Consider the following 16,418-nt stretch of genomic DNA (forward strand, 5'->3'; position numbering starts at 1 on the left):
TTGGGATCAAAATTACCCCCAAATTCTATGATTTAAGCTGTTTTTTAGGGTTTTTTTAAAAAAACACCCGAATCCAAAACACACCCGAATCCGACAAAAAAAATTCGGTGAGGTTTTGCCAAAACGCGGTCGAACCCAAAACACGGCCGCGGAACCGAACCCAAAACCAAAACACAAAACCCGAAAAATTTCCGGCGCTCATCTCTAATATACTAACAGGCCACGTTTGTCTAATTTATTGGCTGAACTAATCATCAGTTTTATTGGCTTTCTTTGCATTATTTTAATATGTTCTATTGTATATTGTTGTCATGTGCCAACTAGAGCTGTTATATATTTTTCTCTGACGTCCTAGTGGATGCTGGGAACTCCGAAAGGACCATGGGGAATAGCGGCTCCGCAGGAGACTGGGCACAACTAAAGAAAGCTTTTAGGTCACCTGGTGTGCACTGGCTCCTCCCACTATGACCCTCCTCCAAGCCTTAGTTAGATTTTGTGCCCGGCCGAGGTTGGATGCACACTAGGGGCTCTCCTGAGCTTCTAAAAAGAAAGTATATAATTAGGTTTTTTATTTTACAGTCAGACCTGCTGGCAACAGGCTCACTGCAGCGAGGGACTAAGGGGAGAAGAAGCGAACCTACCTGCTTGCAGCTAGCTTGGGCTTCTTAGGCTACTGGACACCATTAGCTCCAGAGGGATCGACCGCATGGAACTGGCCTTGGTGTTCGGTCCCGACGCCGCGCCGCCGTCCCCCTTACAGAGCCAGAAGCAAGAAGAGGTCCGGAAAATCGGCGGCAGAAGACATCAGTCTTCACCAAGGTAGCGCACAGCACTGCAGCTGTGCGCCATTGCTCCTCATACACACTTCACACTCCGGTCACTGAGGGTGCAGGGCGCTAGGGGGGGGCGCCCTGAGCAGCAATAAAAACACCTTGGCTGGCAAAAATACCACAATATATAGCCCCAGAGGCTATATATGTGATAATTACCCCTGCCAGAATCCATAAAAAAGCGGGAGAATAGTCCGCAAAAAAGGGGCGGAGCTATCTCCTTCAGCACACTGGCGCCATTTCTCCCTCACAGCTCCGCTGGAAGGAAGCTCCCTGGCTCTCCCCTGCAGTCTACACTACAGAAAAGGGTAAAAAAGAGGGGGGGGGGGCACTAAATTTAGGCGCAGTATATATAACAGCAGCTATAGGGGACATAATTCAGTTAGTCCCTGCATTATATAGCGCTCTGGTGTGTGCTGGCATACTCTCACTCTGTCTCCCCAAAGGGCTTTTGTGGGTCCTGTCCTCTGTTAGAGCATTCCCTGTGTGTGTGCGGTGTGTCGGTACGGCTGTGTCGACATGTTTGATGAGGATAATGATGTGGAGGCGGAGCAGATGCCTATAGAAGGGATGTCACCCCTTGCGGGGCAGACACCTGAGTGGATGGACTTATGGAAGGAATTGCGTGCACGTGTCGACTCCTTACACAAAAAATTTGACGACATGCCAAATGCGGGACAGCCGGCTTCTCAGCTCGTGCCTGTCCAGGCGTCTCAAAGGCCATCGGGGGCTCTAAAACGCCCGCTACCTCAGATGGCAGACGCGGATGTCGACACGGATACTGACACCAGTGTCGACGATGATGAGTCTAGTCTAATGTAGAGATGAGCGCCGGAAATTTTTCGGGTTTTGGTTTTGGGTTCGGTTACGCGGCCGTGTTTTGGGTTCGACCGCGTTTTGGCAAAACCTCACCGAATTTTTTTTGTCGGATTCGGGTGTGTTTTGGATTCGGGTGTTTTTTTCAAAAAACCCTAAAAAACAGCTTAAATCATAGAATTTGGGGGTCATTTTGATCCCAACGTATTATTAACCTCAAAAACCATAATTTACACTCATTTTCAGTCTATTCTGAATACCTCACACCTCACAATATTATTTTTAGTCCTAAAATTTGCACCGAGGTCGCTGTGTGAGTAAGATAAGCGACCCTAGTGGCCGACACAAACACCGGGCCCATCTAGGAGTGGCACTGCAGTGTCACGCAGGATGTCCCTTCCAAAAAACCCTCCCCAAACAGCACATGACGCAAAGAAAAAAAGAGGCGCAATGAGGTAGCTGTGTGAGTAAGATAAGCGACCCTAGTGGCCGACACAAACACCGGGCCCATCTAGGAGTGGCACTGCAGTGTCACGCAGGATGTCCCTTCCAAAAAACCCTCCCCAAACAGCACATGACGCAAAGAAAAAAAGAGGCGCGATGAGGTAGCTGACTGTGTGAGTAAGATAAGCGACCCTAGTGGACGACACAAACACCGGGCCTATCTAGGAGTGGCACTGCAGTGTCACGCAGGATGGCCCTTCCAAAAAACCCTCCCCAAACAGCACATGACGCAAAGAAAAAAAGAGTCGCAATGAGGTAGCTGACTGTGTGAGTAAGATAAGCGACCCTAGTGGCCGACACAAACACCGGGCCCATCTAGGAGTGGCACTGCAGTGTCACGCAGGATGGCCCTTCCAAAAAACCCTCCCCAAATAGCACATGACGCAAAGAAAAAAAGAGGCGCAATGAGGTAGCTGACTGTGTGAGTAAGATAAGCGACCCTAGTGGCCGACACAAACACCGGGCCCATCTAGGAGTGGCACTGCAGTGTCACGCAGGATGGCCCTTCCAAAAAACCCTCCCCAAACAGCACATGACGCAAAGAAAAAAAGAGGCGCAATGAGGTAGCTGACTGTGTGAGTAAGATAAGCGACCCTAGTGGCCGACACAAACACCGGGCCCATCTAGGAGTGGCACTGCAGTGTCACGCAGGATGGCCCTTCCAAAAAACCCTCCCCAAACAGCACATGACGCAAAGAAAAATAAAAGAAAAAAGAGGTGCAAGATGGAATTGTCCTTGGGCCCTCCCACCCACCCTTATGTTGTATAAACAGGACATGCACACTTTAACCAACCCATCATTTCAGTGACAGGGTCTGCCACACGACTGTGACTGATATGACGGGTTGGTTTGGACCCCCCCCAAAAAAGAAGCAATTAATCTCTCCTTGCACAAACTGGCTCTACAGAGGCAAGATGTCCACCTCATCATCATCCTCCGATATATCACCGTGTACATCCCCCTCCTCACAGATTATCAATTCGTCCCCACTGGAATCCACCATCTCAGCTCCCTGTGTACTTTGTGGAGGCAATTGCTGCTGGTCAATGTCTCCGCGGAGGAATTGATTATAATTCATTTTAATGAACATCATCTTCTCCACATTTTCTGGATGTAACCTCGTACGCCGATTGCTGACAAGGTGAGCGGCGGCACTAAACACTCTTTCGGAGTACACACTTGTGGGAGGGCAACTTAGGTAGAATAAAGCCAGTTTGTGCAAGGGCCTCCAAATTGCCTCTTTTTCCTGCCAGTATAAGTACGGACTGTGTGACGTGCCTACTTGGATGCGGTCACTCATATAATCCTCCACCATTCTTTCAATGTTGAGAGAATCATATGCAGTGACAGTAGACGACATGTCCGTAATCGTTGTCAGGTCCTTCAGTCCGGACCAGATGTCAGCATCAGCAGTCGCTCCAGACTGCCCTGCATTACCGCCAGCGGGTGGGCTCGGAATTCTGAGCCTTTTCCTCGCACCCCCAGTTGCGGGAGAATGTGAAGGAGGAGATGTTGACAGGTCGCGTTCCGCTTGACTTGACAATTTTCTCACCAGCAGGTCTTTCAACCCCAGCAGACTTGTGTCTGCCGGAAAGAGAGATCCAAGGTAGGTTTTAAATCTAGGATCGAGCACGGTGGCCAAAATGTAGTGCTCTGATTTCAACAGATTGACCACCCGTGAATCCTTGTTAAGCGAATTAAGGGCTCCATCCACAAGTCCCACATGCCTAGCGGAATCGCTCCGTGTTAGCTCCTCCTTCAATGTCTCCAGCTTCTTCTGCAAAAGCCTGATGAGGGGAATGACCTGACTCAGGCTGGCAGTGTCTGAACTGACTTCACGTGTGGCAAGTTCAAAGGGCATCAGAACCTTGCACAACATTGAAATCATTCTCCACTGCACTTGAGACAGGTGCATTCCACCTCCTATATCGTGCTCAATTGTATAGGCTTGAATGGCCTTTTGCTGCTCCTCCAACCTCTGAAGCATATAGAGGGTTGAATTCCACCTCGTTACCACTTCTTGCTTCAGATGATGGCAGGGCAGGTTCAGTAGTTTTTGGTGGTGCTCCAGTCTTCTGTACGTGGTGCCTGTACGCCGAAAGTGTCCCGCAATTCTTCTGGCCACCGACAGCATCTCTTGCACGCCCCTGTCGTTTTTAAAAAAATTCTGCACCACCAAATTCAAGGTATGTGCAAAACATGGGACGTGCTGGAATTTGCCCATATTTAATGCACACACAATATTGCTGGCGTTGTCCGATGCCACAAATCCACAGGAGAGTCCAATTGGGGTAAGCCATTCTGCGATGATCTTCCTCAGTTGCCGTAAGAGGTTTTTAGCTGTGTGCGTATTCTGGAAAGCGGTGATACAAAGCGTAGCCTGCCTAGGAAAGAGTTGGCGTTTGCGAGATGCTGCTACTGGTGCCGCCGCTGCTGTTCTTGCGGCGGGAGTCCATACATCTACCCAGTGGGCTGTCACAGTCATATAGTCCTGACCCTGCCCTGCTCCACTTGTCCACATGTCCGTGGTTAAGTGGACATTGGGTACAACTGCATTTTTTAGGACACTGGTGAGTCTTTTTCTGACGTCCGTGTACATTCTCGGTATCGCCTGCCTACAGAAGGGGAACCTAGATGGTATTTGGTAACGGGGGCACACTGCCTCAATAAATTGTCTAGTTCCCTGTGAACTAACGGCGGATACCGGACGCACGTCTAACACCAACATAGTTGTCAAGGCCTCAGTTATCCGCTTTGCAGCAGGATGACTGCTGTGATATTTCATCTTCCTCGCAAAGGACTGTTGGACAGTCAATTGCTTACTGGAAGTAGTACAAGTGGGCTTACGACTTCCCCTCTGGGATGACCATCGACTCCCAGCAGCAACAACAGCAGCGCCAGCAGCAGTAGGCGTTACACGCAAGGATGCATCGGAGGAATCCCAGGCAGGAGAGGACTCGTCAGAATTGCCAGTGACATGGCCTGCAGGACTATTGGCATTCCTGGGGAAGGAGGAAATTGACACTGAGGGAGTTGGTGGGGTGGTTTGCGTGAGCTTGGTTACAAGAGGAAGGGATTTACTGGTCAGTGGACTGCTTCCGCTGTCGCCCAAAGTTTTTGAACTTGTCACTGACTTATTATGAATGCGCTGCAGGTGACGTATAAGGGAGGATGTTCCGAGGTGGTTAACGTCCTTACCCCTACTTATTACAGCTTGACAAAGGGAACACACGGCTTGACAAATGTTGTCCGCATTTCTGGTGAAATACTTCCACACCGAAGAGCTGATTTTTTTGGTATTTTCACCAGGCATGTCAACGGCCATATTCCTCCCACGGACAACAGGTGTCTCCCCGGGTGCCTGACTTAAACAAACCACCTCACCATCAGAATCCTCCTGGTCAATTTCCTCCCCAGCGCCAGCAACACCCATATCCTCCTCATCCTGGTGTACTTCAACACTGACATCTTCAATCTGACTATCAGGAACTGGACTGCGGGTGCTCCTTCCAGCACTTGCAGGGGGCGTGCAAATGGTGGAAGGCGCATGCTCTTCACGTCCAGTGTTGGGAAGGTCAGGCATCGCAACCGACACAATTGGACTCTCCTTGTGGATTTGGGATTTCGAAGAACGCACAGTTCTTTGCGGTGCTTTTGCCAGCTTGAGTCTTTTCAGTTTTCTAGCGAGAGGCTGAGTGCTTCCATCCTCATGTGAAGCTGAACCACTAGCCATGAACATAGGCCAGGGCCTCAGCCGTTCCTTGCCACTCCGTGTGGTAAATGGCATATTGGCAAGTTTACGCTTCTCCTCCGACAATTTTATTTTAGGTTTTGGAGTCCTTTTTTTACTGATATTTGGTGTTTTGGATTTGACATGCTCTGTACTATGACATTGGGCATCGGCCTTGGCAGACGACGTTGCTGGCATTTCATCGTCTCGGCCATGACTAGTGGCAGCAGCTTCAGCACGAGGTGGAAGTGGATCTTGATCTTTCCCTAATTTTGGAACCTCAACATTTTTGTTCTCCATATTTTAATAGGCACAACTAAAAGGCACCTCAGGTAAACAATGGAGATGGATGGATACTAGTATACAATTATGGATGGACTGCCGAGTGCCGACACAGAGGTAGCTACAGCCGTGGACTATTGTACTGTACTGTGTCTGCTGCTAATATAGACTGGATGATAATGAGATGTAGTATGTATGTATAAAGAAGAAAGAAAAAAAAACCACGGGTAGGTGGTATACAATTATGGATGGACTGCCGAGTGCCGACACAGAGGTAGCTACAGCCGTGGACTACTGTACTGTGTCTGCTGCTAATATAGACTGGTTGATAAAGAGATGTAGTATGTATGTATAAAGAAGAAAGAAAAAAAAACCACGGGTAGGTGGTATACAATTATGGATGGACTGCCGAGTGCCGACACAGAGGTAGCTACAGCCGTGGACTATTGTACTGTACTGTGTCTGCTGCTAATATAGACTGGATGATAATGAGATGTAGTATGTATGTATAAAGAAGAAAAAAAAAAAACCACGGGTAGGTGGTATACAATTATGGATGGACTGCCGAGTGCCGACACAGAGGTAGCTACAGCCGTGGACTACTGTACTGTGTCTGCTGCTAATATAGACTGGTTGATAAAGAGATGTAGTATGTATGTATAAAGAAGAAAGAAAAAAAAAACACGGGTAGGTGGTATACAATTATGGATGGACTGCCGAGTGCCGACACAGAGGTAGCTACAGCCGTGGACTACCGTACTGTGTCTGCTGCTAATATAGACTGGTTGATAATGAGATGTAGTATGTATAAAGAAGAAAGAAAAAAAAACCACGGGTAGGTGGTATACAATTATGGACGGACTGCCGAGTGCCGACACAGAGGTAGCTACAGCCGTGGACTACCGTACTGTACTGTGTCTGCTGCTAATATAGACTGGATGATAATGAGATGTAGTATGTATAAAGAAGAAAGAAAAAAAAACCACGGGTAGGTGGTATACAATTATGGATGGACTGCCGAGTGCCGACACAGAGGTAGCTACAGCCGTGGACTACCGTACTGTGTCTGCTGCTAATATAGACTGGTTGATAATGAGATGTAGTATGTATAAAGAAGAAAGAAAAAAAAACCACGGGTAGGTGGTATACAATTATGGACGGACTGCCGAGTGCCGACACAGAGGTAGCTACAGCCGTGGACTACCGTACTGTGTCTGCTGCTAATATAGACTGGTTGATAATGAGATGTAGTATGTATAAAGAAGAAAGAAAAAAAAAACCACGGGTAGGTGGTATACAATTATGGATGGACTGCCGAGTGCCGACACAGAGGTAGCTACAGCCGTGGACTACTGTACTGTGTCTGCTGCTAATATAGACTGGTTGATAAAGAGATGTAGTATGTATGTATAAAGAAGAAAGAAAAAAAAACCACGGGTAGGTGGTATACAATTATGGACGGACTGCCGAGTGCCGACACAGAGGTAGCTACAGCCGTGGACTACCGTACTGTACTGTGTCTGCTGCTAATATAGACTGGTTGATAAAGAGATGTAGTATGTATGTATAAAGAAGAAAGAAAAAAAAACCACGGGTAGGTGGTATACAATTATGGATGGACTGCCGAGTGCCGACACAGAGGTAGCTACAGCCGTGGACTACTGTACTGTGTCTGCTGCTAATATAGACTGGTTGATAAAGAGATGTAGTATGTATGTATAAAGAAGAAAGAAAAAAAAAACCACGGGTAGGTGGTATACAATTATGGACGGACTGCCGAGTGCCGACACAGAGGTAGCTACAGCCGTGGACTACCGTACTGTACTGTGTCTGCTGCTAATATAGACTGGTTGATAAAGAGATGTAGTATGTATGTATAAAGAAGAAAGAAAAAAAAACCACGGGTAGGTGGTATACAATTATGGATGGACTGCCGAGTGCCGACACAGAGGTAGCTACAGCCGTGGACTACTGTACTGTGTCTGCTGCTAATATAGACTGGTTGATAAAGAGATGTAGTATGTATGTATAAAGAAGAAAGAAAAAAAAACCACGGGTAGGTGGTATACAATTATGGATGGACTGCCGAGTGCCGACACAGAGGTAGCTACAGCCGTGAACTACCGTACTGTGTCTGCTGTGACTGGATGATAAATAATGATATAAAAAATATATATATATATCACTACTGCAGCCGGACAGGTATATATTATATAATGACGGACCTGCTGGACACTGTCTGTCAGCAGAATGAGTTTTTTATAGAATAAAAAAAAAAACACCACACAAGTCACACGACGAGTGTTTAACTTTTTCAGGCAATCACAATATAGTATACTACTAACTATACTGGTGGTCAGTGTGGTCAGGTCACTGGTCAGTCACACTGGCAGTGGCACTCCTGCAGCAAAAGTGTGCACTGTTTAATTTTAATAATATGTACTCCTGGCTCCTGCTATAACCTATAACTGGCACTGCTCCCCAGTCTCCCCCACAATTATAAGCTGTGTGAGCACAGTCAGATATATACATAGATGATGCAGCACACTGGGCTGAGCAGTGCACACAGATATGGTATGTGACTGAGTCACTGTGTATCGTTTTTTTCAGGCAGAGAACGGATTATATTAAATAAAACTGCACTGTCTGGTGGTCACTGTGGTCAGTCACTACTAAACTCTGCACTCTCTACAGTACTCCTAAGCTCCAGTAAATCAAGTGTCTCTGTCTCAAATCAATCTCACTCTCTCTCTTCTAATCTAAATGGAGAGGACGCCAGCCACGTCCTCTCCCTATCAATCTCAATGCACGTGTGAAAATGGCGGCGACGCGCGGCTCCTTATATAGAATCCGAGTCTCGCGAGAATCCGACAGCGTCATGATGACGTTCGGGCGCGCTCGGGTTAACCGAGCAAGGCGGGAAGATCCGAGTCGCTCGGACCCGTGAAAAAAAACATGAAGTTCGGGCGGGTTCGGATTCCGAGGAACCGAACCCGCTCATCCCTAATCTAATGTCCACTAAGGCCATTCGTTGCATGATTGAAGCAATGAAAGAGGTGTTACAAATTTCTGATATAAACCCAGGTACCACTAAAAAGGGTATTATGTTTGGGGAGAAAAAACTACCCGTAGTTTTTCCCCCATCAGAAGAATTAAATGAATTGGTAATCTCTAAGAAGTTACTAATGGCGTTCCCTTTCCCGCCAGAGGATAGGTCACGTTGGGAGACACCCCCTAGGGTGGATAAAGCGCTCACACGTTTGTCTAAAAAGGTGGCACTACCGTCTCCGGATACGGCCGCCCTCAAGGAACCTGCTGATAGAAAGCAGGAGGCGATCCTAAAGTCTGTATATACACACTCAGGCATTATACTTAGACCAGCTATTGCGTCAGCATGGATGTGCAGTGCTGCCGCTGCGTGGTCAGATTCCCTGTCAGAAAATATTGACACCCTAGACAGGGACACTATTCTGCTAACCATAGAGCATATAAAAGACTCAGTCTTATACATGAGAGATGCACAGAGGGAGATCTGCCGGCTGGCATCTAAAATAAGTGCATTGTCCATTTCTGCTAGGAGAGGCTTATGGATTCGCCAGTGGACAGGGGATGCAGATTCAAAAAGGCACATGGAAGTTTTGCCTTATAAGGGTGAGGAGTTATTTGGGGATGGTCTCTCGGACTTAGTTTCCACAGCAACTGCTGGGAAGTCAGCATTTTTACCCCATGTTCCCATACAGCCTAAAAAGGCGCAGTTTTATCAGGTACAGTCTTTTCGGACTCAGAAAAACAGGCGTGGAAAAGGCGGGTCCTTTCTGTCCAGAGGCAGAGGTAGGGGAAAAAGGCTGCAACAAACAGCAGGTTCCCAGGAGCAAAAGTCCTCCCCCGCTTCTTCCAAGTCCGCCGCATGACGGTGGGGCTCCACAGGCGGAGCCCCACAAATCTCACCCAGACCATCACACACCCAACACATACCCCTATCCACCAATTAGTGCGCTAACCTTTGCAACCATTATTCCACGAAAGGAGGTAGGACGCCTTCAGGTTTAGCAGCATAATTGGCACCCCATCCCTGTGAGCGCAGCTTCCATCCCTTTCCAATTTACGGTGGGGGGCCGCCTTAAAAATTTCAGCGATCAGTGGGCTCGCTCACAGGTGGATCCCTGGATCCTGCAAATAGTATCTCAAGGGTACAAACTGGAATTCGAGGCGTCTCCACCCCACCGGTTCCTAAAATCTGCCTTGCCGATTACTCCTTCAGACAGGGAGGCTGTGCTAGCGGCAATTCACAAGCTGTATTCCCAGCAGGTGATAATCAAGGTGCCCCTACTTCAACAAGGACGGGGTTACTATTCCACACTGTTTGTGGTACTGAAACCGGACGGTTCGGTGAGACCCATTTTAAATTTGAAATCCTTGAACACATACATAAAAAAATTCAAGTTCAAGATGGAATCGCTCAGGGCGGTTATTGCAAGCCTGGACGAGGGGGATTACATGGTATCCCTGGACATCAAGGATGCTTACCTGCATGTCCCCATTTACTATCCTCACCAGGAGTACCTCAGATTTGTGGTACAGGATTGCCATTACCAATTCCAGACGCTGCCGTTTGGACTCTCCACGGCACCGAAGGTGTTTTACCAAGGTAATGGCGGAAATGATGATACTTCTTCGAAGAAAGGGAGTTTTAATTATCCCGTATTTGGACGATCTCCTAATAAAGGCGAGGTCCAAGGAGCAGTTGTTGGTGGGAGTAGCACTATCTCAGGAGGTGCTACACCAGCACGGTTGGATTCTGAATATTCCAAAATCACAGCTGGTTCCGACGACACGTCTACTGTTCCTGGGTATGATTCTGGATACAGTCCAGAAAAAAGTGTTTCTCCCGGAGGAGAAAGCCAAGGAGCTGTCATCTCTAGTCAGAGACCTCCTGAAACCGAAACAGGTATCGGTGCATCACTGCACGCGGGTCCTGGGAAAGATGGTGGCTTCTTACGAAGCAATTCCTTTCGGCAGGTTCCATGCCAGAATCTTTCAGTGGGACCTGTTGGACCAATGGTCCGGATCGCATCTTCAGATGCATCGCCTAATAACCCTGTCTCCAAGAACCAGGGTGTCTCTGCTGTGGTGGCTGCAGAGTGCTCATCTTCTAGAGGGCCGCAGATTCGGCATACAGGACTGGGTCCTGGTGACCACGGATGCCAGCCTTCGAGGCTGGGGGGCAGTCACACAGGGAAGAAACTTCCAAGGACTATGGTCGAGTCAGGAGACTTCCCTACACATAAATATTCTGGAACTAAGGGCCATTTACAATGCCCTAAGTCAGGCAAAATCCCTGCTTCTACACCAGCCGGTACTGATCCAGTCAGACAACATCACGGCGGTCGCCCATGTAAATCGACAGGGCGGCACAAGAAGCAGGATGGCAATGGCAGAAGCCACAAGGATTCTCCGATGGGCGGAAAATCACGTACTAGCACTGTCAGCAGTGTTCATTCCGGGAGTGGACAACTGGGAAGCAGACTTTCTCAGCAGGCACGACCTCCACCCGGGAGAGTGGGGACTTCATCCAGAAGTCTTCACGCTGATTGTAAATCGATGGGAACGGCCACAGGTGGACATGATGGCGTCCCACCTAAACAAAAAACTAGAGAGATATTGCGCCAGGTCAAGGGACCCTCAGGCGATAGCTGTGGACGCTCTAGTGACACCGTTGGTGTACCAGTCAGTTTATGTGTTCCCTCCTCTGCCTCTCATACCAAGGGTACTGAGAATAATAAGAAAACGAGGAGTAAGAACAATACTCGTGGTTCCGGATTGGCCAAGACGAGCGTGGTACCCGGAACTTCAAGAGATGATCTCAGAGGACCCATGGCCTCTGCCGCTCAGACAGGACCTGCTGCAGCAGGGGCCCTGTCTGTTCCAAGACTTACCGCGGCTGCGTTTGACGGCATGGCGGTTGAACGCCGGATCCTGAAGGAAAAGGGCATTCCGGAGGAAGTCATTCCTACGCTGATTAAAGCCAGGAAAGATGTAACTGCAAAGCATTATCACCGCATATGGCGGAAATATGTTGCTTGGTGTGAGGCCAAAAAGGCCCCAACAGAGGAATTTCAACTAGGTCGATTTCTGCATTTCCTACAAGCAGGAGTGACTATGGGCCTGAAATTAGGCTCCATTAAGGTACAGATCTCGGCTCTGTCGATTTTCTTCCAGAAAGAACTAGCTTCACTACCTGAAGTTCAGACGTTTGTGAAAGGAGTGCTGCATATTCAGCCCCCGTTTGTGCCTCCAGTGGCACCTTGGGACCTCAACGTGGTGTTGAGTTTCTTAAAATCACATTGGTTTGAGCCACTTAAAACCGTGGATCTAAAATATCTCACGTGGAAAGTGGTCATGTTATTGGCCTTGGCTTCAGCCAGGCGTGTGTCAGAATTGGCAGCTTTGTCATGTAAAAGCCCTTATCTGATTTTCCATATGGATAGGGCGGAATTGAGGACTCGTCCCCAGTTTCTCCCTAAGGTGGTATCAGCTTTTCACTTGAACCGACCTATTGTGGTGCCTGCGGCTACTAGGGACTTGGAGGATTCCAAGTTACTGGACGTAGTCAGGGCCTTGAAAATTTATGTTTCCAGGACGGCTAGAGTCAGGAAAACTGACTCGCTATTTATCCTGTATGCACCCAACAAACTGGGTGCTCCTGCTTCTAAGCAGACTATTGCTCGCTGGATTTGTAGCACAATTCAGCTGGCGCATTCTGCGGCTGGACTGCCGCATCCTAAATCAGTAAAAGCCCATTCCACAAGGAAGGTGGGCTCATCTTGGGCGGCTGCCCGAGGGGTCTCGGCTTTACAACTCTGCCGAGCTGCTACTTGGTCAGGGGCAAACACGTTTGCAAAATTCTACAAATTTGATACCCTGGCTGAGGAGGACCTTGAGTTCTCTCATTCGGTGCTGCAGAGTCATCCGCACTCTCCCGCCCGTTTGGGAGCTTTGGTATAATCCCCATGGTCCTTTCGGAGTTCCCAGCATCCACTAGGACGTCAGAGAAAATAAGATTTTACTCACCGGTAAATCTATTTCTCGTAGTCCGTAGTGGATGCTGGGCGCCCATCCCAAGTGCGGATTGTCTGCAATACTTGTACATAGTTATTGTTAACTAAAGGGTTATTGTTGAGCCATCTGTTGAGAGGCTCAGTTGTTTTCATACTGTTAAACTGGGTATAGTATCACGAGTTATACGGTGCGATTGGTGTGGCTGGTAGGAGTCTTACCCGGGATTAAAAATCCTTCCTTATTATGTCAGCTCGTCCAGGCACAGTGTCCTAACTGAGGCTTGGAGGAGGGTCATAGTGGGAGGAGCCAGTGCACACCAGGTGACCTAAAAGCTTTCTTTAGTTGTGCCCAGTCTCCTGCGGAGCCGCTATTCCCCATGGTCCTTTCGGAGTTCCCAGCATCCACTACGGACTACGAGAAATAGATTTACCGGTGAGTAAAATCTTATTTAAAATTGTAACAATATATGTGTTATAGTAAACAATTGTGTTATAAACAAGTCTCTTGGTTTCTGTGAGTGAAAGTAAACACCCATTAATCATTTACTTTGTTCTAAGTCACCGAAGCGCACTTACATTTTTGTGTTATATAGTTTTTATCGTCTAGGCTCTTGCAAAGCCTTGGTTTGTGCAGCTGGTGAACCCCGAACATAAGTAGAATAAACTATTAACTGATTATTGCGCCAGGAGTTTTGGTGTTGATTGCACCTATTGTTCTTTGCCCTCATTTGTAGTGCCCCCAGTAGATATGCCCCCAGTGGTAATGCCCCATGTAGTATTGCCCCCAGTAGTAATGCCCCCGTAGTTATGCCCCCTGTAGAGATGCCCCCTGTAGTTATGCCCCAGTAGAGATGCCCCAGTACAGCTGCCCCCAGTACAGCTGCCCCCTGTAGAGCTGCCCCCAGTAGAGCTGCCCCAAGTACAGATGCCCCCTGTAGTTATGCTCCCAGTACAGCTGCCCGCAGTACAGATGCTTCCTGTACAGATGCCCCAGTATAGATGCCCCCAGTAGAAGCTGCCCCTAGTAGAAGCTGCTCCCTGTAGTTATGCCCGCAGTAAAATAGTAACATAGTAACATAGTATCTAAAGTTGAAAAAAGACAATTGTTCATCGAGTTCAACCTATTTGTGGTCTCCTATGCACGATTATTTTGTATAAAATTTTGACTGAAGTTGATGACTGCCGTTATGTTTTACCCCTCTTTTTTATAATAACCATAGTGCGTGACTATGCCCCGTAACCCTGGATATCCTTATCCATTAGGAATTTATCTAACCCATTCTTAAAGGTGTTGACTGAGTCGGCCATTACAACTCCCTCAGGCGGGGAATTCCAAACACGTATCGTCCTTACCGTAAAAAAGCCTTTACGCCGTATTGTGCGGAATCTCCTCTCCTCTAACCTGAGCGAGTGTCCACGAGTTCTCTGTGTTGATCTAACCAAAAACAGGTCCTGCGCAAGATCTGTATATTGTCCCCTTATATATTTGTAAATGTTGATCATGTCCCCTCTTAATCTCCTCTTTTCCAGTGTAAACATGCCTAGTCTTGCAAGCCTTTCCTCGTATTCCAGCGTCTCCATACCCTTAATTAGTTTGGTCGCCCGCCTTTGAACCTTTTCTAGCTCCAGGATATCCTTTTTGTAGTAAGGTGCCCAGAATTGTATACAGTATTCAAGGTGTGGCCTCACAAGTGATTTATATAATGGGAGTATAATACTCTCATCCCTAGCATCAATTTCCCGTTTTATGCATGCTAATATCTTATTAGCCTTCTTTGCTGCAGTCCTACTTTGGGTACTACTGCTTAGTTTGCTATCGATGAGGACACCTAAGTCCTTTTCCAGTACAGAATCCCCTAATTTTACCCCATTTAGTAGGTAGGTGTTATTTTTGTTCTTGTTACCACAGTGCATTACCTTACACTTGTCTGTATTGAAGCGCATTCTCCATTTCGCTGCCCAAGCTTCTAGTTTAACTAAGTCGTTCTGAAGCGACTCAGCATCCCCCTCCGCATTTATAACTTTACACAATTTGGTATCATCTGCAAAAATTGACACCATGCTCTCTAGACCTTCTGTTAGGTCGTTAATGAAAATATTGCACAATAGCGGTCCTAATACTGAGCCTTGCGGCACACCACTTAGCACTTCAGTCCAAGTTGAAAAAGATCCATTAACCACAACGCGCTGCTCCCTATTATTTAACCAGTTTTTGACCCAAATGCATATTGTGCTTCCTAACCCTGATTCTTGTAGCTTGCAGATAAGTCTCATGTGTGGTACAGTGTCGAATGCTTTGGCAAAATCTAAAAAGATTACATCCACCTCTTTACCCTGATCTAGGTTTGCGCTTACTGTTTCATAAAAGCCAAGTAAGTTGGTTTGACAGGATCTGTCCTTCATAAACCCATGTTGATTCCTTTTAATTACCTTATTGACTTCAAGAAACTTCTGAATACTATTTCTTAGAATACCTTCCAATACTTTCCCCACTATAGATGTAAGACTAACTTGTCTATAATTACCTGGTTCAGCTTTACTTCCCTTTTTGAATATAGTCACTTCTTCCGCTATACGCCAGTCTTTGGGAACCATACCTGATATTACTGAATCCTTAAAGATCAAAAATAGCGGTTTTGCAAGTTCAGAGTGAAGCTCCATTAGAACCCTTGGGTGAATTCCATCGGGACCTAGTGACTTATTAATCTTTAAATGTTTTAATCGGTCACAGACTACTTCCTCGCTTAAATAAGTACCTATCAGTGGGATATTCTCATTATTGAGATTATGTGTTAGTCCCTGAATTGGGTCCTCTCTAGTAAATACTGTTAAAAAAAACTCATTTAGTGTGTCCGCTATGTCATTATCATCTTTGCTTAAGACTCCCAACTTGTCTTTTAAAGGGCCTATACTCTCCTTCTTTAATCTCTTGCTATTAATGTATTTAAATAATTTTTTGGGATTCGCTTTGCTTTCCTTTGCTACTAGTTTTTCAGTTTCTACTTTAGCCGCTCTTATTTCCTTTTTGCATATTTTGTTACATTCCTTATAGTGCTGAAATGACTCTGCTTCCCCGTCAGATTTGTATTTTTTAAATGCTCGCCTTTTCTTGCCCATAAGTTCCTTTATCTTTTTGTTAAGCCACATCGGTTTATGATTTTTATTCCTTTTTTTGCTGCTCGTAGGAATAAATTTGA

This window comes from Pseudophryne corroboree, chromosome 10 (assembly GCF_028390025.1).
Source record: "Pseudophryne corroboree isolate aPseCor3 chromosome 10, aPseCor3.hap2, whole genome shotgun sequence".
Classification (NCBI taxonomy): domain Eukaryota; kingdom Metazoa; phylum Chordata; class Amphibia; order Anura; family Myobatrachidae; genus Pseudophryne; species Pseudophryne corroboree.